Source organism: Macaca nemestrina, chromosome 2, assembly GCF_043159975.1.
Source record: "Macaca nemestrina isolate mMacNem1 chromosome 2, mMacNem.hap1, whole genome shotgun sequence".
Taxonomy (NCBI): Eukaryota; Metazoa; Chordata; class Mammalia; order Primates; family Cercopithecidae; genus Macaca; species Macaca nemestrina.
Genome location: NC_092126.1, coordinates 163,715,955 through 163,743,691, shown reverse-complemented (window position 1 = coordinate 163,743,691; position 27,737 = coordinate 163,715,955). Strand labels below are relative to the sequence as shown.

The window sequence follows — 27,737 nt, the reverse complement described above, 5'->3', positions numbered from 1 at the left end:
CCTGTTATTATATTCACAGTAACCAGTTCTTTTCCTTCAAAGCACTTAATCACAATTTTTAAATAAGTAAACACACAATCATGCCCTGACCATATTAGTCAAACTGTATCTTCTGTATGAATCAAAAACCAGTGAACAAATGTACTTACTCACAACCACACAGCTAACGAATGGAAAAATCAAGATCTGTCCAATCTAAATCCAGTGTTCAATACACTATAAAAACTTTTCCTAACAAACTCTGTTCAATACACTATAATAACTGTTCCCAACAAACTCATCTATTATTGTCTCAAACATAATGTAACTAGACCTAAGAAGTCTTATTGTAAAAGAGTATGTTAAAATTCAAAGATATCGCACAATGTAAAAATTACATGGACCAAAGTGCTAAGTATTCAATGGTAGGTCTGGAATTTCAAAAAAGGTAGAAAATAATTTTTATATCAACACTTCTTGAAATATTTCTAAAACACATTATTATCTGAGTAAGATGCAAACTAATTTAGCAGATAGCATTTCAAATTTTCATTAATAAAATAGTTGTATGGAATGAAACATAGAAATCTCTAGAAAAAACAATAATTACATTCCTAAATTAGCCCACCAAAACCCCTTTAATACTGGTTAATAGGCTTTAGAACTAATAATACAAACTTGAATCTGGGTCCAGGAAGCAAGGCCATGGAAAGAAGGCCCGTGAAAGAAGGCTGAGGATAAGAAAGGAGGGTAAGAACTCATTCTCAAGTCCTTGGGTAGCCAGGACTCTGCTACTTCCTAAGCCTTTTTTCCCATGGCCCACCTCATGTATTCAACAAGGAAGTAGAGGGACAGAGGGTGAAGTAGGAAAAAAGAAGGAGAAAACATTTAACAAGCAGCACAGCGTTAGGCATGTGACATACCGATTTTACTTACTCCCACCAATCCCACAATGCAGTTACCATCATCCTCTGTTTCACCGGGAATATTTAAATCTAAGCCTATACTCTTTCCACTACTTCTTAAGCAACCAGCCCTAAGTAAGTACATACTTAGCTCTTTAATGCACTGTCCATGAGGAGATAAGACATATCTGCAGTTTTTGCTAGTTTTTTAAATAAACAGTAACAGCTCAAATATTTGTTGGATAAATGACTGAAATCAGTAAATTAATGAATGAGCAAAATAACTCAATTTCTGTGACTTTTCCTAATCATTTCAGACTACAGTGATTACTCCTCCCTCTGGATTAACACTTAATGTCTCTATTTATGTTGCCCTAGTCACTACATGAAGCTCCTGAACACTTAAAAGTAGCAAAGTTTGAATCAAAACATTCTGAAATGCATAACAGATTTTAAGGACTACATATTGAAATGTTAATATTTTTATATATTGGGGTAAATAAAATATATTATTAAAATTAACTTCAGGCTGGGCGCAGTGGCTCACACCTGTAATCCCAACACTTTGGGAGGCCGAGGCAGATGGATCACAAGGTTAGGAGTTCAATACCAGCCTAGCCAATATGGTGAAACCTCATCTCTACTAAAAATACAAAAATTAGCCAAGTGTAGTGGCAGGCACCTGTAGTCCTAGCTACTCGGGAGGCCAAGGCAGAAGAATCACTTGAACCCAGGAGGCAGAGGTTGTAGTGAGCCGAGATCGCGCCACTACACTCCAGCCTGGGCAACAGAGTGAGACTCCATCTCAAAAAAATAAATAAATAAAAAGCAATTTTATTTCATCCATTTCTTTTAAGTTTTTATAAAGTGGCTATTAGAAGCCAGGAGAGGTGGCATGTTCCTGTAGTCCCAGCTACTCAGAAGACTGAGGCAGAAGGATCACTGGCGCCTGAGAGTTCAAGTCCAGTCTGGATAAAATAGTGAAACCCCTTCTTTAAAAAATAGAAACGTGGCTATTAGAAAAATTTAATTATATATGTGGCTTGCAATATACTTTATGAACAGCACTGATCCATACCATCCATTTGGCAGCATATATATTTGTACTTCATAACATCTCATGTTAAATATTCAAATATGTACACATTTCATAGGGTTCCTTATCCTCATAATAATTGAATGTATTTTAAAGTAGCTTCATTAAGTTATGATTCACATAACATACAATTCACCCACTTAAAGTGCACACTTAACGATTTTTAGTACTTTCACAGGCTTGTGCAACCATCACCCCAATCAATTTCATTACCCCAAAAAGAAACACTGTACCTCTTAGGTGTCATCCCCCAGTCCTTCCATTCCAGCCCTAAGGAAACAGTAATCTACTTTCTGTCTACAGATTTGCCTATTCTGGACATTTATATAGGTGGAATCGTGTAACACTTGGTCTTTTATGCTTGGTTTCTTTTACTTAGAATGTTTTCCAGGTTCATCCATGTTGTAGTATGCTTTGGTCCATTTCTTTTGGTTCCTCAGTAATATTCCATTTATGGAAATCCCATATTTGATTTCTCTTTTCATCAACTGATAAATGTTTGGGTTGTTTCTACTTTTAGTTATTATGAATAATGCTATGAACATGTGTATATATGAACATATGGGTATATATAACTCGGCATGGAATTGCTAGATTATATGGTAACTCTATGTGTGTATTTTAAGAACTACCAGATTGTTTTCCAAAGCAGCTGTACCATTTTACATTCCCACAGCAGTGTATGAGGGCTCCAATTTTTCCATATCCTAACAAACATTGGTTATAATCTGACTTTTTTATTCTAGCCATCCTAATGAGTCTGAAGTGGTATCTCATGGTTTTGATTTTTATTTCCATAATGACTAATGATGTTGAGCATCTTTTTATGCACTGATACGGTTTTGCTCTGTGTCCCCACCCAAATCTCATCTCAAATTGTAATCCTCATGAATTGGAGGAGGGGCCTGGTGGGAGTTGACTGAATCATGGGGACAGACTTCCCTCTTGCTGTTCTTGTGATAGTCAGTTCTCACGAGATCTAGTTGTTTGAAAGTGTATGGCACTTCTCCCCTCATGCTCTCTCTTTCTCTCTCCTACTCCACCACGGTAAGACAAGCTTGCTTCCTCTTTCACTTTCCACCATGATTTTAAGTTTCCTGAGGCCTCCCACCTACGCTCCCTATACAGCCTTTGGAACTGTGAGTCAATTAAACCTCTTTTCTTCATAAATTACCCAGTCTCAGGTAGTTCTTTATAGCAGTGTGAGAATAGACTAATACATACACTTACCAGTCATTATGTATATCTTCCTTGTAGAATTAGATATACATAAGTTCTGTCTATTAAGAACCTGTGCCAAATTTTTAATTGGACTTTTTTTTTATTATTGAACTGTAAGAGTTCTTCTTGTATTCTGGACACAAGTCCTTTATCAGATATAATTTGCAAGCATTTTCCCTTTCTGTGTTTTCTCTTTCTTGATGGTGTTTTGAAGCACAAATGGTTTTATTTTTTATAATGTTCAATGCATCAATTTTTTCTTTTGTTGCTCGTGTGCTTGGTACCATATCTAAGAAGCCATTGCCTATCCAAGGTCAGAAAAACTTAATCCTATGTTTTCTCCTAGGAGTTTTAGCTCCTAGTTGCTTTAGCTCTAGCATTTAGGTCTTTAATCCATTTTGACATAATTTTTGTAGATGGTGTGAGGCAGGAGTTAAACTTCATTCTTTTGCATGCAAATATCTAGCTGTCTAAGACCATTTGTGGGGGGAAAAAATTCTTTCACCATTTAATTATCTTGGTATCCTTGTCAAAACCAACTGACCTTAAAGGTAGGGGCTTATTTTTAGACTAACAATCATACTCCATGACTCTATATCCAAGCGCCACACTGTCTTGATTGATGTAAATTTTAAAATTGAGAAATGTGAGTCCTCTAACTTTATTTTTCAATTTTTGAGGGGCTATTCAGAGTCTGTTATGAGTTTAACTGGGTACTCCAAAAAAGATATGTTAAAGTCCTAACCACAAGTACCTCAGAATGTGACCTTATTTAGAAATACGGTCTTCACAAAGGTAATCAAATTAAAATGAGGGCCGGGAGAGGTGGGGGTCACTCATGCCTGTAATCCCAGCACGCTGGGGAGGCCGAGGAGGGCAGATCGCTTGAGGTCAGGAGTTCATGACCAGCCTGACCAACATGGCAAAACCTCATCTCTACTAAAAATACAAAAAATGAGCCAGGCGTGGTGGCAGGCACCTGTAATCCCAGCTACTCGGGTGGCTAAGGCGGGAGAATTGCTTGAACCCAGGAGGCAGAAGTTGCAGTGAACCGAGATCATGCCACTGCACTCCAGCCTGGGCAAAAGAGTGAGACTCCATGTCAAAAAAAAAAAAAAAAAATTAAAATGAGGTCATTCAATTGGCCCTAATCCAATATGACTGGTGTCCTCACAAAAAGAATTTTGGACACACAGACAAACATACACAGAGAGAAAATATTATGAAGACACGCAGGTAGAGGAAATCTAAGTGACTTTAGTGATCTACAAGCCAAGAAATGCCAGGGATTGCTAGCAAATGCTAGAAGCAGCAAACGGGGATAAGTCCCTAGAGCAGTCAGAGCCAACACCTTGATTTTGGACCTCCCACTTCTAAACTGAGAGAAAAATTTCGGTTGTTTTAAGCCACCTAGTTTTCGTACTTTCTTACTGCAACCCTCAGAAACTAATACAGGATCCCTTGTATTTCCATATGAATTTTAGGATCAGTTTATCAATTTCTGCAAAGGGCAACTGGAATTTTGCCTTCTGCAAAAGGCAACTGGAATTCTGATAAACCTTTGGATCTGTAGATCAACTAGGAGAGCACTATTATTTAAACAATATTAAGTCTTCCAATTCATGAACATAGGATGTCCATCCTTTTTTTAGGTATTCGTTAATTTATTTCAACAATGTTTTGTAATTTCCAGATTATACGTTTTGTACTTATGTTAAACGTATTCATAAGTATTTTGTTCCTTTAGATGGCATTATAAGTGGAACTGTTTCCTTAATTTCAGTTTCAGTTTGCTCATTTCTACTGCAGAGAAACAGTTGATTTTTATACATCGATCCTACATAAAATGAGTTCAACTTTGCTGAACTCATTTATTAACTCTAATAGATTTTTAGCAAATTTCTTAAGATGTTTCCATAAATATCTGCAAATAGAGACAGCTATACTTCTTCCTTATCACTCTGATGCCTTTTACTTCTTTCCCTGCCTAATTGCTCTGGTTAGAAACTCTAGTACAATGCTAAAAATAAAAATAAAAAAGTGGGAGCAGAGGACATTCTCATATTGCTCCTAATATTATATAGAAAGCATCCAATATTTTGCCATTAACTATGTATTAGCTCTGGGTTCTTTCATGGATGTTATCAGATGGAGCAAGTTTCCTTCTATTCCTAGTTTATTAGTTTTATCATGAATAGAATGTACTTTTTAACATATCTATAGTCTACATAATGTATAGCTCACTAGTACTCTCTACTGTGCTAAATGATTAAAACTGGTATGAAGTACAACTTACCAAAGAAAGTCCTGGATTTTTTTATGTAACAGAAAAACATAAATACTACTTTATTAGGATAATTCAGAAGATATCCTCATTAAGAATATTTATGTTGTTAAACTAATTCTGATCACCAGTTTTGTTGTTGCTGTTTTGTTTTTAACACCCCCAGAGTATCACCAATTAAAGTATCTAAGAGAAAGGGGTACCATGACTAACTTACTACTAAATGACTCAGAGACAAAAATTTAATTTAAAAAGCAAATCTGGCTGGGCGGTGGCTCATGCCTGTAATCCCAGCACTTTGGGAAGCCAAGGTGAGCAGATCACTTGAGGTCAGGAGTTCAAGACCAGCCGGGCCAACATAGCAAAACCCCATATCTACTAAAAATACAAAAATTCGGTGGGCATGGTGGTAGGCGCCTGGCATCCAAGCTACTCAGGGGGCTGAGGCAGGAGAACTGCTCCAAGATCACGCCACTGCACTCCAGCCTGGGCGACAGAGTAAGACTCCATCGCAGAAAAAAAAAAAAAAAAAAAAAGCAAAAAAAGCAGATCTACGCCATCTAGCGGTTTTAGGAAAAAAGCTTGGATACACAGAGATCAAAATATTACGCTACAATAAAGTTTTAGAATCAATGTCAGACAAATTTACAAGTTCCCAAACACAAAAATAAAAGTAATGTCAACACTTGTTAAAAAAACAAAACCTAACACTCAAATTTGTTTTAACTGACAAAACCCAAAGTTTGTGATAACTCAGAATAGCAGTTCCTATCAGTGCATTAAACAATTATCATCCCAATATCTTGTTTTATAACACAAACAAAGAAAAATGCTGAATATAGTGAAGTATAGAAATACTCCTTATTCACTAGCAATTACTTGAAACAAACAAAAAAATTGCTTTGCTTTTACTCAGGGTATTGCCCTAAAGGACCCTTGTTTCTCCTACTGGCCTTCCAGTTCTAACTTTAAAAACAGATACGAATTTCGTTATTATATTGTAAATGGTCCCTCTATCCACTCCAGAAGAAAGAATCAAACGGCAAGATAAAATAAAGCAATAATTTAAAAGTAATAGGTTATCCAATTATCCAAATTGCTTAATTTCTCAGGCAATTAAGAAACATGACCTTCTCCATCCAGAAATGGTGACAGACTGAAAAACTGAAGACACATTATCCTAAAGAACTTGTATTCTTATTGGAGAGATAACTCAAAATCTAAAATATGCAACAATCCTAAATATATTAAGCAAGCAGGTGCGTGTAATACATCATATGCAAAGGTAGGAAATATGTTTTATAAAGTGAACTCCAGACTGGGTGACAGGAGAGACCCTATCTCAAAAACACAAATAAATAAAAAATTTTTTAAAAGCACTACAGTTCTTTTGCACCATCTTACACATCAAACCTTTAGTCTTGAGGTATTTAATGGTATTTAGTGGTTTTAGAAAATACTGAGCATATAAGCATGCATTTAGAATTCCATTTTCTACATTGTATGCTCTTCATGATGGTTATTCTGGGTCAGTCATTAAACTCCCTTATGTAAATCTGCTTCTGCCAGATGGCATCAATAACTACAGAAACAGTCCATAGGTTAACACTATTATATTTTCCTGTAATACACTATAGAGAATAATAGGAATTGATGAATTAAAAATACATAAAACATCTAAAGAAGTCTTTATTACTAATAACCTTCCATAGCTATAACATATGCAAGATACTGTACTAAACAATTTATATTAAATGTTGTTCACTTAACCTAAAAATACACTTACGTACAAGGAAACTGAGGCACAGTTCAGTAACTTGTCCAATGTCACAGCAAGTAAATGGCAAATTCAGAATTTATCCCACAGCCCAGGCTCTTATTCAACATGTTACTTCCTCCTAAGCTATTTTTAAAGGCATATGAAGTCAAATTATTAATTACAACAATCTCAGGTTTCTTCTTCAATTTTACTTATCATAATTCACCCTCAAAACTATGCCACTGAGACCAGGCATGGTGGTTCATGCCAGTAATCCCAGTGCTTTGGGAGGCCAAGGTGGGTGGGCTGCTTGAACCCAGGAGTTCAAGACCAGCCTGGGCAACATGGTGAAACCCTGGTCCACACCTATGATACCGGCTACGTGGGAGGCTGAGATAGCAGGACTGACTGAAGTTGAGGCTACAGTCAGCTGTGATCAAGCCACTGCACTCCAGCCTAGGCAAGAGAGTGAGAGTCTGTCTCAAAAAAACATGTGCATCACTGAAAGAGGACATCAAAAAGGGATGACAGTCTTTTTCTGAAAAAAGGTACTAGAATAAGCAAACATCTACATGCAAATAAACAGACATCAACTTACACAAAAATTAACTCAAAATGCACAAAAATTCACAAAAATTAAAAAATTAGCTCAAACTGCATCATAGACCTAAAGTAAAATGCAAAACTATAAAAATTCTAAAAGAAAACAAAAATCTAAGTAACCTTTGGTTTGATGACGACTTTTTAGATACAACACCAAAAGCACAGTCCATTTAAAAAAAAAATGGAAACATGGGCTTCATTAAAATTAAAAACTTCTGGTCTCTGAAAGAAAGACACTATGAAATAGGATGAAAAGACAGGCCACAGACTGAGAGAAAATATTTGCAATACACATGTCTGATAAAGGGCTAGTATCCAAAATATACGAAGAACTCCTAAAACTCAATAATAAAACAAATGAATTAAAAAGTATGCAAAAAATCTGGACTGATACCACACAAAAGAAGATATACAGGTAGCAAATAAGCATATGAAAAGATGCTCAACATCATATGTCATTAGGGAATTGTAAATTAAAACAGTGACATACCATTATACATCTACTGGAACAGAATGGCTAAAATCCCAAACACTAAAAAGCTGGTGAGGATGTGAAGCAACAGGAACTCTCACTCATCGTTTGCAGAAATGTAAAATAGTACAGCCATTCTGGAAGACCCATCAGCAGTTTCCTGCAAAGCTAAATGTAGTCTTACCACACAATCCCAGCTATCACACTCATAAATATTTATACAAATGAGGTGAAAAACTTATGTCTGTAAGATACAATGAATTTTTCTATATTTCTCTTCAAAGGTTCAGCATGTTAACTTCCTTGTTTTTTGTTCTCAAACTCAACTTTCTTGTTCTCCATGCCTCCTTGCCTCTAGTTACTGTAAACAACATTCTCATCAGCTCTTATCAATAGCTCACATCTGTTCCCTCGGTTAAACACTCTGCACCCATTCCACCCATTAGAAACCACACATCACCTTTCGAAACCACACGTCCCACCACTGCAACTCACCTTCCCCTTCCCCTTTCTTATTTGGAAAAAATATTCACAAGTAGCCAATCAGGTCAGCTTAGATTGCGTGGTCCAACCCCAGCCCATGGAGGAGTGACACAGAGGTAGGGACTATGCATTAGAGATAAAAACCCCTTCTCTCCTTTGTTCCCTGTTTTTGCCATTGCTCCATCTGCGAGATACACCCTTCTGCAGAAGTAAATTGCCTTGCTGAGAAAACTTTTGCCTGAGTACTGGTTTCACTTTGCAGCACCGAGCATTTATCTCCAACAAATCTGGGGGCTCGTCCAGGATTCCCATTCTCCTCTGGGAAAGGGTGTCTGGTCCTCTCCCATGAAGAAGTGAGCCCCACTCCCTCATTGCAGGGGCCTCCAGGATAAAGGAATTGAGGCCCACCCAGTGTGACAAATAAACCCGGACTCTCAGCAACATGGGAAAGAAACAGGCCAGCAGCTTGGGGAAAGGAAGCTCACATACCTCGGTGACCAGGTAAGTCTGTGCACAGACCAAAGTCAGAACATTGCAGGGGCGACAAAGTATTTCCTTGCTGGTTGGGATTCTGGAGGTTAAAAGTGTGTGTAAATGATCACAAGCACTACTGCTTGCAGTGCTGGTTGTGTAAATGGTACTAAACACTACTGCTGTGCAGAGTCAGAGCATCCTATCTGCAGTTCCATGGTCACCTCATATGGCTTAGGGCGGCCCTTTGGGGATCCTGTCAGGGGTTTATACTGACCCACCATCAATGCTAAGAGGGATCTGAAATATTCCCACGAGGGAAGTGGCCAGAATGGACGAAGCGAAAAAAGGGTGCAAGAAACCTCCAGTAGGTGGGGCTAAAGGATAGGCAAGAAATACGAGGTATTGAGGTACAAAGTATTGAGCCTTAACAAGCTCCCCAGGGAAGAACAGGCAAGAAATCACTGATACAAAAGATTCAGTCTTAACAAGCCCCCAGAAACGAATAGGCAAGAAGTCTCTAGTACAAGGCATTGAGCCTAACTAGGACCCAACATGGGAAATACCTCAAGCAAGACAAAGAGTAAAAAGGATAAAAATAGCAATAAAGATAGTCCCCCTAATAGCCTCCTAGGTTTCATGTTAAAATATTGGAAAGATAATAAAAGGTTAGAAAAGCCAGTTCCCATGCCTAAAGACCATCACGTGGGATCCCCTAGACCATCTTTCCCTGCTCAGTGCCCCCAATCCCTTCCTCTCAGGCAGCTGTTGCCATCCCAGATCCCGCTTCAGATCCTTCCCCTACTCATGTTACTCCTCCTCTTACAATTCTGATTCTTGGGAATCAACACCCTATGAACCTATTCCCTCCCAGCCTAAGTATCCCTTCTTAAAGGGACTCCATGCACCTAAGTCGCCAGGCGGCTTTTGTAGGGTTGGCAGCATCAAGGATCTGTGGCAGCATGTTATAGGCATCATCCAGCCCCTGGTGTGCCTCCACGGTAGGCAGAGCCCACGCTCCTGCCACCCGGCTGGTCCAGTGTTCAGGCACCATGTAAATGGCGGCTCTGCAAGACACGCAGACCAGGCCACAGCCCATACCCCAAACAGGCTGCATTATGGGACATCTGCCTTACTGCTGCTGGGGCCAAGTGGTGCCAGGATTCGGCTGCGGTTCCAAGCAGCTGGGCATCCCCACAAGCTAATTTTCCTGAGCAAGTGGTAGATAATCTCCCAACTGATATATCCACTGGCATTTACTGTAGTTGGGCCAGTGTTGGAAGTAGAGATGTCCATAAGATGGTGGTGAGCATAGGATGGAACTCATACTACAAGAATACAAAGAAGCCCATGGAAACACATATCATGCATACCTTCATAAAAGACTTCTATAAGGAAATCCTCAATGTGGTCACTGTTGGTTACCCCAGACCAGAAAAGAACTTTGATTCTTTAGAGTCATTTATATAAAATGTACCACTGGAAAAGTATTACAAGTGGTATGAGTAGGAGGCTATTCTGTTAAAACAAGAGGATGATTTAACTACTGATAATTTGCTTAACCCAGCAGGTTTCTTAACAAGAGTTCTAAATCTAAAAAGAAAGCACACATGTTTATATTTAATTGATTACCATACAAAGGTCCGGTCAAACTTAGGAGAAACTCCCTTCAGGACCGGGGACACTTGTTTATAGATGGTTCCTCCCAAGTGATTGAAGGAAAAAGACACAATGGGTATTCAGTAATTGATGAAGAAGCTCTTAAAGAAATAGAGTCAAGAAAATTGCCCAATAATTGGTCTGCCCAAACTTGTGAGTTGTTTGCACTCAGCCAAGCCTTAAAGTGTTTGCAGAACCAGGAAGGAATCATCCATACTGATTGTAAGTACGCCTTTGTGGTGGCTCATACATTTGAAAAAATTTTAGACTGAACGAGGTCTTATTAATAAGGTTAAAACCTTGTTCACAAGGAGTTAATCACCCAAGTATTGAATAACCTTCAGTTGCCAGAGAAAATCGCTATTGTCCATGTCCCCAGACACACACAAAAAAAACCCTGTCTTTTAAGAGTCAGGAAAATAACGTAACAGATCAGATAAGCCAAATAGGCTGCCGTTTCTTCTGAAATGCCTGTTCTCCACTTAACTCCTTACCTTCCTCCTCCTACTGTGATCTCCGTTTTCTCCTCCACTGAGAAAGAAAAGCTAGTAAGAATAGGCACTAAAGAGAGCTCAGAGTAAAAATAGATATTACCAGACCAAGTCCTGTCCCACGTGCATCAAAGGACTCATTAAGGACCCCAGGCCATGTGTGATGCAGTCTTCAGGAACTTATACTCTAGCCAAAACAGGTTACAGATAGTTGCTTTATATGTAAATATATGAAAACTGATAAACAAACTATAAAAGAGATTATCCCTTGGGGAAAGGAGTCCAGGCTTAAGACCATTCCAAAGTACCCAAATTAATCACACAGAGATGCCTCTAATGGGTCGTATAAAAATGCTTATTAATGACAGTAGATCACCTCACTCACTGGGTCAAAACTATTCCCTTTACAAATACAACAGCCAATTATATAGTTAAGGCATTAATTAAAAATACAGTGCTCAAGTTCAGGCTAATAAAAAATATTGACTCAGACAATGGAACCCATTTCACAGCTCATATCATTAAAAAGCTATCCCAAGCCCTAGACATTAAATGAAAATATCATACTCCTTGGCACCCACCTTCATTAAGGAAAGTTAAAAAGACAAATCAGTGCTTAAAGAACCATCTAACCAAATTCGTTATAAAGACTCAGTTGCCATGGACCAAATGTCTTCCTATTGCCCTGCTGAAAATCTGAACTGCTCCTAAAAAAGATATAGGCCTTTCCCTTTATGAGATGCTCTATAGATTGTCTTATTTACACTCCACTGCTGACGTTCCCACACTTAAAACAAAAGACAATTCCTCAGGAATTATATACTTGGTCTCTCCTCTACTTTCTCTTTTTCTTAAAACCAAAGGTCTCCAAACACAGGTGCTAACCCTGGGGTTCTCAGTCCATCAATATCAGCCTGGGGATCACGTCCTCATCAAGGAGGAAAAACTCGAGCCGGCCTGGGAAGGACCTTACCTGGTGCTTCTAACCACTAAAACCGTAGTCCAGACAGCAAAAAAAGGATGGACCCATCACACCCGAGTCAAGAAAACACCACCACCTCCAGAGTCATGGGCCATTATCCAAAGAAAAAACCTCTCAAACTAAAGCTAAAAAGAGCTTAACTCTCTTTCATCTATTCTATTACTCTTTCTTCTTTTCTCATTTTATTGCTGACCACCTTGTTATCAATGTAACCAGGTCAGACTCACCCCAAATTATTACCTTTGATGCTTGTCTTGTTATACCTTGTGAAGCTGGACAATGACAGAGACAAATCTCTACTTTAGAAAAATACCTCTGCCCCTCCAGAAAAGTCACTGACCCTGCATCTTGCTGACTGCGTGGGTACCAAGACACCCCAAATTGAGAGATATGTTCCAAATGGGCAGATATCATCTGGACTATCAGAGATCCAGGCTGGACCTCCCCAGAGGGCTATACCAACCTAAAATCTTACCTCCACTTTTACCAAAGGAACCACCCCCTCTAATTGTCCATCTCACCAGTGTAACCCAGTAACTATCTCCATTAATACTCCTACCTCCACCAACCTTATGCCCCCTTTAGAGCACTTTTACGGCTTAAGAGTAAAGGCTAATGGATACAACCCTATATGCTTCTTTAAAGTGCGTTTTATTAACCTCCCTCCTCCTTCTCCATCTAAACCTTCTACCCTGCCCAACAATGCTGAAGTAAATATTGTAAAGTAGATGATCTAAGGCAAATTCTAGCAATTAAAACAGGATATCAAGATACAAATGTCTGGTTGAAATGGATCAAAAATTTCATCTGCACATTAAACAAAAGCAATTGTTATGCTTGTGCACACGGCCGGCACACCTGTCCCCTTTCCACTCAAATGGTGCTCCAGTCAACCGGGCATGGGCTGCATGGTAACTCTCTTCCAAGATTCTACAGCTTGGGGCAATGAATCATGCCAAGCTTTCTCTCTGCTCTATCCCAAAGTCCAACACCCTGTGCGTCAGCCCCCAAGGGCCATCCAGCTTCCATCTCCCAACATCAGTTTCACCTTGTGTCTCTCACGGCATGGGAAAAACTTGGCATTCCTGGGAAGCTTAATGGAATGCAGTGAGCTTAGGCCCTTCCAAGAGCTTACCCATCAGTCCACCCTTAGCCATCCTTGAGCAGATATATGGTGGTATTGTGGTGGACCCTTACTGGGCACTCCACCAACTAACTGGAGGAGCACTTGCCCTCTTGTCCAGTTGGCTATCCCTTTCACTCTGGCATTTCATCAATCAGAGAAAAAAAAATCACAATACCAAAAAGTAAGAGAAGCCCCTTATGGGACTTTTGACTCTTAAGTTTATTTAGACGCAATTGGGAGTCTCACAGGAAGTACCTGATAAATTCAAAGCCCGAGACCAAATAGCTGCAGGATTTGAATCATTATTTCCATGGGTAACTATCAATAAAAATGTAGATTGGGGCCAGGCGCCGTGGCTCACGCCTGTAATCCCAGCACTTTGGGAGGCCAAGGCGGGCGGATCACGAGGTCAGGAGATCGAGACCATCCTGGCTAACATGGTGAAATCCCATCTCTACTAAAAATGCAAAAAAATTAGCCAGGTGCGGTGGCAGGTACCTGTAGTCCCAGCTACTCAGAAAGCTGAGGCAGGAGAAAGGCGTGAACCTGGGAGATGGAGCCTGCAGTGAGCCGAGATCACGCCACTGGACTCCAGCCTGGGCAACAAAGCGAGACTCCATCTCAAAAAAATATTAAATAAATAAAAATGTAGATTGGATAGATTACATCTATTATAATCAGCAGCAGTTTATTAATTACATCAGAGATGCTGTCAAAGGAATAGCTGACCAATTAGGTCCTACTAGCCAAATGGCTTAGAAAAACAGAATGGCCCTAGATACGATATTAGCTCAAAAAGGTGGAGTGTGTGTTATAATTAAAACTCAATGTTGTACTTTCATCCCAAATAATACTGCCCCCAATGAGAGCATAGTGAAGGCCTTGCCAGGGCTTACCACTTTATCCAATAAGAATTAGCCAGAATCAACAACCCTTTTTTGAGATGGCTAAAAAGGTGGTTTGATAAATGAAAATAAATCGTGGCCTCAATTCTTACTTCTTTTGCAGTCGTAATAGTTGTACTCATTCTTACTGGTGCTATGTCATACCATGCATCATAGGTTAGTGCAAAAGTTTATAAAAACAGTACTTACTAAAATCTCCCTTAGCTCTCCTCCACCTTACGCAAATAAGCTTTTCCTTTTAAAGGATCAAGTCGAACAGCAAAGCCAAGACATGTTAAAAAGGTTTAAAGAGAAAAGATTATAAAAATTAAAAGCAGGGAATAAGATATAATGAATTTCTCTGAATTTCTCTTCAAAGCTTCACCTGTTAACTTCCTTGTTCTTTGATCTCAAACTCAACTTTCTTGTTCTCCACGCCTCCTTGCCTCTAGTTACTATAAACAACCTTACCATCAGCTCTAATCAATAATTCACATCTGTTCCCTTGGTTACCCACTCTGCACCCATTCCACCTTTTTGAAACGGCACATCCACCCTTCGAAACCACATGTCCCACCACTGTAACTCACCTTCCCCTTCCCCCTTCCTTATTTACAAAAAAAAAATATTCACAAGTAGCCAATCAAGTCAGCTTAAATTCTGCGGTCCAACCCCAGCCCACAGGGGAGTGACACTGAGGTAGGGACTACATATTAGAAATAAAAACCTCTTCTCTCCTTTGTTCCCTGTGCTCTTGCCATTGCTCCATCCGTGAGACCCACCCTTCTGCAAAAATAAATTGCCTTGCTAAAAAAACTTCTGCCTGAGTACTGGTTTCACTTTGCGGCACCAAGCATTTATTTCCAACATGTCTACACAAAAAAGTGAACGCAAATGTTGACAGTAGTTTTACTCATATTTGCCCAAAAGTGGAGGCAACCAAGATGTCTTTCAATAGGTAAGCAGCTAAAAAAACTGTGGTACATCCATACAATGAGGTATTATTCAGGGAAAAAAAGAAATGAGGTATCCAGCCAGAAAAAGACATGAAGGAATGTTAAATATATGGCTAAGTGAAAGAACCACATCTAAAAAGGCTACATACTGTATGATTCCAACTATAGGACATTCTGAAAAAGACAAAACAAGAGACAGTAAAAAGTTCAGTGGTGGCCACGGGATGGGAGGAGAGGGTGGCTAAATAGGTAGATGATGGGATTCTGGGGGCAGTAAAACTATTCTGCATGATAGTAATCATGGATACATGACATTATGCATTTGTCAATACCCACAGAACTATACAATAAAAAGTGTGGGCCCTAATGGAAATTCTAAAAGGCAAATTATATACTTTAGTTAATAATTTAGTATCAATATTAGTTCATCAATTGTAAGAAATGTACCATAGCATTGCAAGATGTTAGTAACCAGGAAAAATGTACCACACCAATGCAAGATGTTAGTAACAGGGGAAATATGGGTGGGGGTAAGGGATTATATAGGCATACTCTACTTTCTGTTCACTTATTATGTAAACCTAAAACTGCTCTTAAAAAGAAGGAAAGAAAAAGGCATGACAGCACAATGGTTCTAAGCCACTAGAGTATGTATCACTTGGAAAGTTTATTCATTATTAAAATTTAAATTTAATTAATTTATTTATTTATTTATTTATTCTGAGACAGAGTCTCACTCTGTCTGCCTAGGCTGGAGTGCAGTGGTACAATCTTGGCTCACTGCAACCTCTACCTGTTGGGTTCAAGCAATTCTCATGTCTCAGCCACCCGAGTAGCTGGGACTACAGGCATGCACCACCATGCTCAGCTAATTTTTTTGTATATTTAGTAGAGACAGGGTTTCACTTTGTTGGCCAGGCTGTTCTCGAACTCCTAACCTCAAGTGATCTGCCTGCCTTGGCCTCCCAAAGTGCTGGGATTACAGGTGTGAGCCACTGCTCCCGGCCTAAACTTTTAATTTTAGACTACACCATCACATTACTTCTTTGTGCTCCAGTTTCCTCAAATGTAAAATGAGAGAGTTAAATTTGACAGACAGGAACATGAATCAGAATACTAGAGTCACTTTCAGCTCAAAATTTATTTTCTTTTCTACATGAACCTAAGTTTGAACTAAAATGAATTCTAAAGCACAGACTCCTTTATTTATCTTAAACCTTTTCAATATAGGCAAAGAGAATTTCCATTATTTTCAACTAAGGTGATAACCAAACTGTCTTATAAGTAAATTAATGGTTAAATAATATCTTTCCTATCACAACTCTCTCTCCACAAGATCAAGAGCATTTAGTCTTTTGCAACTGTTTGAGGTATTCAAAAAGATCATCAAGAGTGTAAGTTAAGAATCTGAGATAACTATAAGGAATCAGATACTCTCAAGAAGGCAATCCAGATAGACAGGCTACCATTCTCTCTCACTGGCAGCAACTTTCTCATACTCCCTAACATTCACGTAACCAAAGATCAACACACAATAAACCCAATACCAGCAGAAGTCAATTTCCTTGTCTTAAAAGTAGTGTATCACACTAAATGTCAAAAGCCTCATTCTAGAAAACCAAGATTTATGATCTATCCTCAAGCAACTAGTACATAAAATAGCACTTGCGTGCTGTAGAATATGGTACATAAGAAATAATCAAGTGTTTTCCAATTAATTTATTCAACAAATAGTTGTTGAACATTTACTGTATGTCAAGCGCTATGCTGAGCAATGGAACAGCATGATGAGCAAAACCAAGTTTACACTCCAGTAGGGAAGACAAACTAATATGTCAAATGGTAATAAATACAATCTTTTAAAAACAAAGCAACATAGCTGGTAGGGTATTTATTGACTGAGAAAGGACACCTGAGAGCCTTTTGGAATAATGATGAAGATGTTCTATACTTAACTTGATCTGGGTGTTGTATTCACTGAGCAGTACACTTAGGCTTTATGCAATCTGCTGTTTATGTTCTACCTGCAAGTGTTTTCTAAGCCTGCTAAAAGCAACACCTGGAATATCAATGTTGTCCAGCTCTAATGATGATTTTCTCTTGATTACCACAATTGTTAATATACTTCCAAATGTATGAACTATGTATCTTCACAGCTAAATAAAATTACAATGTCTAGAACCATTAAAGCCAATCATTTAGTAAGCACCAACTGGATACAGACAAGTTAAACAAAAGAAAACCAAACTCTTATCTCAACTTACAGGAAAAGATAAAAACAGAATGATGCTAAAAAGGAGTCCTACAACTAATCATAATAAATATAAAATGTGATATAAATGCCTTTTAAAAATAAACCTACCTTTAACCATTTAGTGTTTCCTCATTTCCTCCTCTGTTCCAAAACTCCAGAGTTTCTGTTAGAGGGGAACAAAAGGAATGCAAGAACTGTGCATTCAAATTGTTCCACAACCCATACACAGTCTAGCATAGTCACTAAGAGCATAAACTCTGGAGCCAGACAGGCTGGGTTAAATACTGGCTTTGCCACTTACTAACTGTATTACTTTAGCCAAGTTTATTTATTTCAGTTCCCTGTGCCTCAGGCTCCTCATCTGTTAAGCAGGGACAATAGAATCTTATCTCATAGGGTTGTTATAAAGACTACATGAGTTAATTTATGTACTGCGCTTAAAACAGTAGTTGGCACATAAAAAATGCACTAGACAGGTGTTTATTACTGCTGCTACTCCTGCTACTAGGAACCCTACAAGAATTGGCGCCTATGTACAACAAACAGGCAAATTAATCCAGTTAAGAAAAGGTATGGATCCTAACAGCTAATGTCATTGGTAACACTCCATTTCCGCTTTTAGCAGGCTTAACATATTCCATTTATACCCAGACTAACAGTACTTTTAGTATGACTCTGTTTTACATTAATGCATCAACTTAGCACATTCCATCTAAATTGTTACTTATACTTACATTATATAAAACAGGTCATATGATGCCTAACGAATGACACAAAACATTCAATGAAAGTCAGTCAAATTCCCAAGTACAGAAAAGGGAAAAAATGCCTATATATGTCAAGGGAAAAAGTTAGTAGTTAAGGCAAATCTAGCTCCTTTTTAATGGGTTTAGACAGTCTCAATTTGATGAATGTCCAACCCCTCCAAAAGGAATCTCTTTCTCTTCACTTTATCTACATGACAATTCAAATCAACAATTTAGTCAATATCTGTACCTACTATGAATCTAGCATGTCCCTAGATACAATCAGAGAATGCAAAAATTGTATGAGACATAATCCTTGCTCTGACTGACTAATCAGGAAGAATCCAACACAAAAGAAATCCATTTATTCAGTCAACAAACTCTTCTTGAAGGAGTAGTCAGTGAATGTGGCTCCAGGCCTGGCCTAGGTGGCTTTAAAATTTACAAAGCGAATATGGTCAAACGGATAAAAGCTGCACAATGTTAAATACAACAAAAGCTGTAGAGTGTATGAAGGAAGCAAGAAAAAGAAAAATCTGGAATGTCAGAAGACTTCCTAGGAAGGTAACATCTGTGCTGGATGTTGAGAGACAGGTAAGTTGACCAAAAAGAGGAGAGAACATTTAAGGCAGAGGCAAAAGCATATACCAGAGACAAATCAATATGCCTTCTGAACAGAAGATAAACCAGAAAGGTAGCCAGAGATCTTACACCATGATAAGCGACTTAAACTTTATTCTGTAAGGAATGAGTAGTAAATAAAAAGATTCATATGGGGGAATATATGATCAGACTTCTGAATGTTTACCTGGGGTAGGACAGAAGAATAGACAAGGCTGGAGACAGAAAATCAGTAACAGCCTAAGGGTAGGCGAACCTCTTCCGTAAAAGGCCAGGCAGTAAACATTTCAGGCTTTGCAGGCCACACAGTCTGTGTCACAACTACAAAATTCTGCCTTCGTAGCACAAAAACAGTAGTAGACAATACCTAAACGAATGAGCAAGGCAGCTGCCTTAATCCATTTTGTGGGGCTATGACAGAATACACGAGACTGGGTAATTTATAAAGAAGAGGTTTATTCACCTCACAGTTCTACAGGCTAGGAAATTTAAGGGCATGGCCCTGGCTTCTGGTGAGGGCTTTCATGCTGCATCATAAAATGACAAAGCAGCTCAAAGGGGAAGTGGTCAAATGTGAAGAGGAAAAATCTGGGGGCATCGTGGCTTTGTAACAATCCCTTATCTCAGAACTAACCCATTCCCATGAGAACTAATCTAGTACCACCAGAGCAAGAACTCACTCACCACTACAAAAAGGCACAAAGCCATTCATGAGGGACCCACCCCCCATGAAACAAAACATCTCCCACCAGGCCTCATCTCTTAACACTGCCACACTGATTATCAAAACAAGTTTTAATGGGGACAAACAAACCATATCTAAACCACAGAAGTTGCATTCTAACAATATTTGATTTACAAAGACAGACAGCTAGCCGTATTCGGCTTTATGGGCTCTAGTTTGCGAACCTCTGGTCTAGGCAGAGTGGTAAGGACCCAAAATAAAGTGAAGGCTCTAGTAAATGAAGAGGAATAGGTTCCAAAGATACTTAGGGAGTAGACCTGAAGAATGACTACAGGTGGAGAACTAGGTGTAAGGAGGAAACAACTTTGGCTCCTGGGATGGAAGCCAGGGACGTCTATGGATAATGGTGCCATTTACCAAGATAGAGAAGAAGAAAAATACAGAGGTTTTATTTTGTTTAGGGGAGGAGAGAGGTGAGGAGAGAAAATGAGTTCAGTTTTAACATGTTCAGTTTAAAGTAGCTGTGGAACATGTAGGTGGTAATTCCTGCAGGTCTAGGATTCTGAAAAGATCTGGGTTAGAGGACTAGATCTGGTCAAAGCAGTGGTATTAATATCTGGTTTTTCATAAACCAGATCACTGGGGTAGAAGGAAGGTAAGCAGAGTAAGAACAAAGGGCTGAGGTCAAAACATGAACACTTAAACAGGGGTAGGTGGCTAGAGAGGTAGAGAAGTGCTCTGCAGGCAAGACTGAGGAAACAACCTGTGAGGCAGAAGAGTCGTTTGAGTGAAGTGTTAAGGGTCACTGTAGCTAAATTAAACTACAGTATACAATCGTTGTGAGAAGAAATTAGTGGGCCAAACACCAGGTCTAGTAGGATCTAGGACACTCTAGATGCTGTCTATCAATTTCCCTTTTTTTTTTTTAAATGATGGAGAAAAATCAGTGGGCAAGCAAGAGAACAGGACATTGGGACATAAAACTGAATAGGCTGGTTTACAAAAAAACAGATATTGAAAGAAAGTCAGAAAATTTTAATCAGATGAAAATAGGCAACAGGACAGTTTTCTTAACTAGAATGGGACATAGCCCAACTGTTTAATTAGGTAACATAACCTGTAATATGTAGGGAAGCTGTAACGCTGAAGGAAATAAACATAAAATAGGTGTTAAAGATATAGCACAGCCACTCAGTAGACTGGATTTACTTTATCATGAATAAAGGTTTTTTTTAAAGTATACAATTAATTATAAAAAGCACTATACTGGGTCAGGCACAGTGGCTCACACCTGCAATCCCAGCACTTTGGAAGACCGAGGCGGGTGGATCACCTGAGGTCAGGGCTTTGAGACCAGCCTGGCCAACATGGCAAAACCCCGTCTCTACTAAAAATACAAAAATTAGCCAGGCGTGGTGGTGGGCATCTGTAATCCCAGCTACTCAGGAGGCTGAGGCACGAGAATCACTTGAACCCAAGAGTCGGAGGTCACAGTGAGCCAAGATCATGCCACTGCACTCCAGCCTGGGCAACAGAGTGAGACTCCATCTCAAAAAAAAAGAAAAAAAAAGATATGAGTAATTTGGTATGACTGCAGATATGAAGAGACTTGCAAATAGTAAGTACTTTTGAAAAAAAGCAATGAAACCTTTAATAATTTGTTAAATCATTCCTGAATTGAACAACAAGGTCTTTTTACTAAACCAGCTATCAATAAAAGTAAAAACTGTTTTTGTGGCATTTAAAACCAGTGAAAATTCCTGTGTGGGTTTAGCAGCATTAAACTTTAAACACCATTAACAAAACCTGAGAAATTCACAGAAAGAAAGAGTTTACTATTTTTAAACATACTAAATGTGCCTCTTCTTTATAACGGGGATCTGTGGGTGTTAGAGAAGTTCAATAAAGAGGGCTACCCTAGAAAACAGGATTTTCCATCCATTGATGTTTTACTATATAAAAAAGGCGCAAATTTTCAACAGGGCTCTAAAATGTTTAACAAAATAGTACAATTTATTTGATAGAAGGAAGAAAATAATGACTAAATTGATGGTTATCAAATGTCTTAAATAATTTCATTCTCTGTCTTTTAAGAGCACAAGTCTCATAAAAAGGTGAATGAATATAGGCTTTCTCAGACCAGGCACAAACCCCCAACTTCCTGCCCTCAAAGTACTGCCATGGGTTAAATTACAGGTTACCCAGTAGTTCTGATACTAAGCCTGAAAGATTCATGAGCCTCACCAGGTTATGTTAATTTCCTGTCCTAAAATAGCTAGTCTACAGCAACCCCTACCCCCTACAAGTAAAATACCCCATATGGTAATTCTAGGTTATTTTTTACCTCTCATTTTTAAACACATTAACCTTCTCTAAACCACTGTTAACAATCCACGAACCTACCTCAGAAAAATAAATCTACTTGTTTATATATGCTGCAAACTCTCATTGCCCTCTCGGACACATAAAATCTGCAACATGACTCTACTTGAATCTATTTCCTTTTCAAATATAGTAACATCTTTCTAATCAAGACGACTTCCAAAAACATCAAGTTTAGAAAATCAAAATCCTGGAGGCAGGGAGAAAATAATTATTATAGCTAATGTTTACTGAATAAGTACCTAGTTTGTACCAAGCTGTGTTTTTCATGCATTACATCATTTAGCCATGTGAGATAGGTACTATTATTATCGCCAACTTAAAGATGAAGAAAGCTTTTAGGTAAGTCATTTCTTCAAGGTTCGTGTTAGAGCTGGGATTCTAAAGCAGTCTAACTACAGAGCTCTACTATAGAGCTCTACATTATAAGTAAAACCGCAGTAGAAAACTATAGGCCAGGCACGGTGGCTCACGTCTGTAATCGCAGCACTTTGGGAGGCCGAGGCAGGTGGATCACCTGAGGTCAGGAGTTCGAGACCAGCCTGGCCAACATGGTGAAACCTCTTCTCTACTAAAAATACAAAAATTAGCCAGGCGTGGTGGTGGGAGCCTGTAATCCCAGCTACTCAGGAGGCTGAGGCAGGAGAATCACTTGAACCCAGGCGGCGGAGGTTGCAGTGAGCCCAGATCGTGCCACTACACTCCAGCCTGGGTGACAGAGTGAGACACTAGCTCAAAAAAACAAAAAAAAGAAAGAAAAGAAAAAGAAAACTACATATATCACAGAGTACACTTTATAGATGTAATCCCCAGACCTTCAATCTACTGATTAAAATACTGTCAGTAATTTCATTCAAAGAACAATTCCAACAATTTGGTAACGTGGATTTCCCAGTCACAGTTACTTAGCACATTTGTAGTAACAGGGACTACTACTGCTAGGACCAACCACATCAATGAGTTAACGGGCAAAACACATGTGCATACACAAGGAAAAGATAAAACTGGCTATTAAAAAGCTACTATATAATTATATTAAATGGCCCCTGAATGGTTTGGCTGTGTCCCACCCAAATCTCATCTTGAATTGTAGCTGCCAAAATTCCTACGAGTTGTGGGAGGGACCCACGTTGACTCATGCGGCACATCTTCCCCGTACTGTCCTCGTTATAGTGAGTAAGTCTCACAAGATCTGATGGTTTTGTAAGGAGGAGTTTCCCTGCACAAGCTCTCTTTTTGCCTGCTGTCATCCATGTAAGATGTGACTCGCTCCTCCTTGCCATCCACCATGATTGCGAGGCCTTCCAGCCATGTGAACTGTGAGTCCATTACACCTCTTTCCTGTATAAAGTACCCAGTCTCGCGTATGTCTTTATCAGCAACATGAAAACGAACTAATACAGCCCTAAACTGTTGTATTTTAGAATGGGGCTGTTGCTATTAATATATTCTTCAATAGGGTAGTACAATAACTGATATTCATGGTAGCTGAAATATCATAAAGGTATCAAAAAAGATACTCAGCTTTATCTAAAAATACCTTAGAACAATTTTCACAAAAAGAGCAAACAAAAAGCATAAAAAACATTTCTCTAGAAAGTTCAAGATAATGGTATTTTATCCTCTTAGTTCAATCTCTCATTCCCTCCTCTCTCTCTCCTTCCCTAGAACATTAACATTTTCAAATCCCTGCTTGCTCACTTTTAACCTGTACCCAACCAGCTTCATAGGCAAACTTCTCAAACAGTAGTCAATATTCACCATCTTCCACTTCCTCACCTCTATATCCCCTACTTCTCCAGCTTCTATACCCAACTTCCCAGTTTAGTTGCTTTTTCCAAAGTCATCAATGGCTTCTTATTCCTAAATCTAATAAACACTTTTCAGATTTTATTTGTCCTTTAGGCAGGACTTAACATTTCAGATCCCTCTCTCCCCTACCCTTCTTCTTTCTTTAAACTGGTCACTGGCCTCCAACACAACCTGACCCTTCTGTTTTTCTTTTCTGATTATGTTTTGCTGAATTTATTTTTCTCTGCCTGTCCCTCAATTATCAGAGGGTCTCCGACCATCTTCTCTTATCCTGCTAAAAATTCTCAAAGGATGATCTTAAGCATTCCATTCACCTACTTATGCTACACTGCTCATCAGCTCATACAAGTCTCCTGATAGCTCTCCAAATGGCTTCCACAAATCTCCACCCTAGGTCCCTCAAACTAACATGCCCACAATTGAATTCATCTTGGAAAACAACACAGCATCTTGGAAAATGTAGTATGTGTAAGGAGTTTTGTTTTGTTGAAAGTAGGGTTTATTCCACATTTTGATAAACACTGGTATCCATCTGGTCTTCCAAGACAAATAGCGGGGAGTCTTTCTTGACTCCTCCTCCTCTCTCCTTTGGACTCAGAAACCTAAAGAAATCATCAACTACTGAAGGAAGATTGTACAACCTTAATCTTTTCAAATCAATTCCCTTTCCTTCATTCCTCCATCACTTCTTAACAATATCTTGCCTAGGCCCTCCCATAATATTCTTGTTTGTGGCTATAATACTTATCACAGAACATGTGTATTTCTCTATCAACCTGCGAAGTTAGAAAAAAAATGTGTCTTGTTCTTTTTATCTAACTCTATTTTGGAACACACACAGCTGTCAATAAAAGTCTAGTGAGTGAAGGGTCCCAAGAAGCTAAGTAACATATCAAAAAGAATATAATTTATTAACAATGGTGCAGGAATTTATGTATAGTCAACTAGCATTTTTTCAATATTGAAATAACCTCCATAACCTGTGATATACTCCATCATAGTACAGCAATAATAGTATATCAATATCACTTTTCATATTCAAAGTGACAAAATATTCTTTTGTGGTTTATGCTTCTATGTACATTTTAAATCACTTTCTAAATCAGGGAGGAAGCAATATTTAGAGCAAAACGCTACAATCAGTAAGAACAAGAAATCTTTAAGATTTTAGGGCAATTTGTTGTAAAACTGGGAGTTACAGTCGGGGCGAGGGGAGAACCCATCAAGAAAATAAGGGAATATACCAAAATAGACATACAACATTAAGGTAAGACTGCCAAGACTACTGTTTTCAATGAACAGTTAGCTTCTCAGTAACAACTCGGAAAAAGCAGATATGTCTACTGTTTTATCCTAGTCATTCAATTATTTACATGAAAATGGATCTTTCCACAAAGGATATTAGCCAATTGGAGAGGGTGGGCAGGAGAGGGGAGAAATTAGAAAATTTATACTAGAATTTATTCTGAATTTAAATTCAGCCATAAAAACACAAAAGGAAAATATATGAGTGATTATTTATATCAGTGGTTCTCAAATTGTAGTCTTGGGATCTTTCAACCCATTCAGAAGCCCACAAAGTCAAAACCATTTTCATAATAATATAATTTGCCTTTTTAACTCCCATTCTCTCCTGATTATACAATCAACTTTTCCAGACGGTACACATTGTGTGATATTGCAACAGATTAAATGCAGAGGCATATACAGAATCCAGATACCTTTTATTAAGCAAGAGACTGGCAAAAATGAAAAATTTATTGGTAATTTTTATTTTGGAAAATATACTTTTTATTAAAAATGTTAACATGTAAATGGTTTACCATATCTTAACAAAGTATTTTTTTAAATGTCTCTTTTGATTTCTAAGATGGCAAAGATCTACAGATGTCTTTGAGGTTCTCAATTGTTTTGTTTTTTTGAGACGGAGTAAACAAAAGTCTTTGAGGTTCTCAATAGTTTGGCTTTTTGAGACAGAGTCTCAATCTGTCGTCCAGGCTAGAGTTGCACTAGTGCAATCTCGGATGACTGCAACCTCCACCTCCCAGGTTCAAGTGATTCTCCTGCCTCAGCCTCCCATGTAGCTGGGATTACAGGCGTGCACCAGCATGCCCAGCTAATTTTTGTATTTTTAGTAAAGACAGGGTTTCACCATGTTGGCCAGGCTGGTCTCGAACTCCTGACCTCAAGTGATCCCCCCACCTTGGCCTCCCAAAGTGCTGGAATTACAGGCATGAGACACTGTGCCTGGCAGAGATTCTCAATAGTTTTTTAAGAGTATAAAGGAGTCCTGAGAGCAAGAAGTTTAAAAACTGCCAATTTATAGTTTAAGGAAGAGCAAGTTTCTCTGAGCATGACCACAAAGCCAGAAGAGTGACAAATAACCCCAAAATGGGAATGAGGACATGAAACACTAATGGGAAAACAGCATAATACACAAGGGGCCAATATACCCGTAGAAAAATAACCTTCAGGGGCTGGGCACAGTGGCTCATGCCTGTAATCCTAGCACTGTGGGAGGCCGAGGCAAGTGGGTCACTTGAGGCCAGGAGCTCAAGACCAGCCTGGACATCATGGCAAAACCCAGTCTCTACTAAAAAAATATAAAAATTAGCAGTGCGAGGTAGCTCATGCCTGTGGTCCCAGCTACTCAGGAGGCTGAAGCATGAGAATTGCTTGAACCCAGGAGGCAGAGGTTGCGGTGAGCCAAGATGGCGCCACTGCACTCCAGCCTGGGCAACAGAGCAAGTTTCTGTCTCAAAAAAAAAAAAAAGAAGGTCGGGTGTGGTGGCTCACGCCTGTAATCCCAGCACTTTGGGGGGACGAGGCCAGCGGATCACGAGGTCAGGAGATCGACACCATCCTGGCTAACACGGAGAAACCCCGTCTCTACTAAAAATACAAAAAAATTAGCCGGGCGCAGTGGTGGGTAGTCCCAGCTACTCGGGAGGCTGAGGCAGGAGAATGGCGTGAACCCGGAAGGCGGAGCTTGCAGTGAGCCGAGATGTTGCCACTGCACTCCATCCTGGAGGACAAAGCAAGACTCCGTCCCAAAAAAAAAAAAAAAAAGAAAAAGAAAAAGAAAAAGAACCTTCAAACTTATTAGCAATCAAAGCAATGTAAAAATTAAAAGTGGTTAAATCAACAATAACTTTTTTAAATTATAATATCTAATTTAGTAAGAATGCAGAAAAACAGGTGGCCAGATAAATTCTAGGATTACATGTAAATCCTAGTAATATGACTAGGAACTTCTAGAAGGCAATTCAGCAAAATGGGTCAAAAATCTTTAAAGTACACATACTCCTCAACCAACCAACTCTACCCTAATCAGATAAGAATACAGGTAAAGTTCTGCTACGAAAATATTCACCTATGCATTTCATTAACTGCAAAAAAGAAAACTGAAAATTAAATGTCTAGCTAGAAGAGGATATTGAATATATTATAGCACTCCATTGTGTGTATTAGTTATCATCTGATAATTTTAAATGTTTTGATTTCTGTGGATAGATATATATTAAAAGTTCAAAATAAGCAGTTATAATTTTTGTTGACTCATTTTATGAAAAAATAATATAGCTATGTGCAAAGAACTAGGATGTGCCTAAGAATTTTAAGTATGTTCCAAGCATTTTACATGCCTTGTCACATTTAATTTTCAAAACCCTATGACACAGGCTGACATCTCTAAATCTCAGTTCTCTCATCTGCAAAACCGGAGTAAGTAACTTACCCCAAAAACATGAAAACACCAAATCATTAACCCATTAAATAGTGGAGCCCAGATTTGACTCCAGTTCTCAGAGAGTTGGAAGCCCAAACTGTATTATGTTAAATACCACCTGTACATCAAAGGATTAACA

The 27,737-nt window shown here is 38.8% G+C and overlaps 1 protein-coding gene and 1 long non-coding RNA gene across 5 annotated transcripts in view; both read right to left on the bottom strand.

Moving 5' to 3' along the window:
- LOC105470323 (glycogen synthase kinase 3 beta) overlaps positions 1 to 27,737 on the bottom strand; it is a 264,548-nt gene that overhangs the window by 200,558 nt on the left and 36,253 nt on the right. The window lies entirely within an intron of this gene.
- The window catches only part of LOC139362048 (uncharacterized), a 61,694-nt gene continuing 35,140 nt past the window's right edge, over positions 1,184 to 27,737 (bottom strand). The window contains exon 2 of the long non-coding RNA XR_011620331.1: positions 1,184 to 27,737. This exon is cut by the window's right edge and continues 14,382 nt beyond it. This is a non-coding gene — a long non-coding RNA (uncharacterized lncRNA).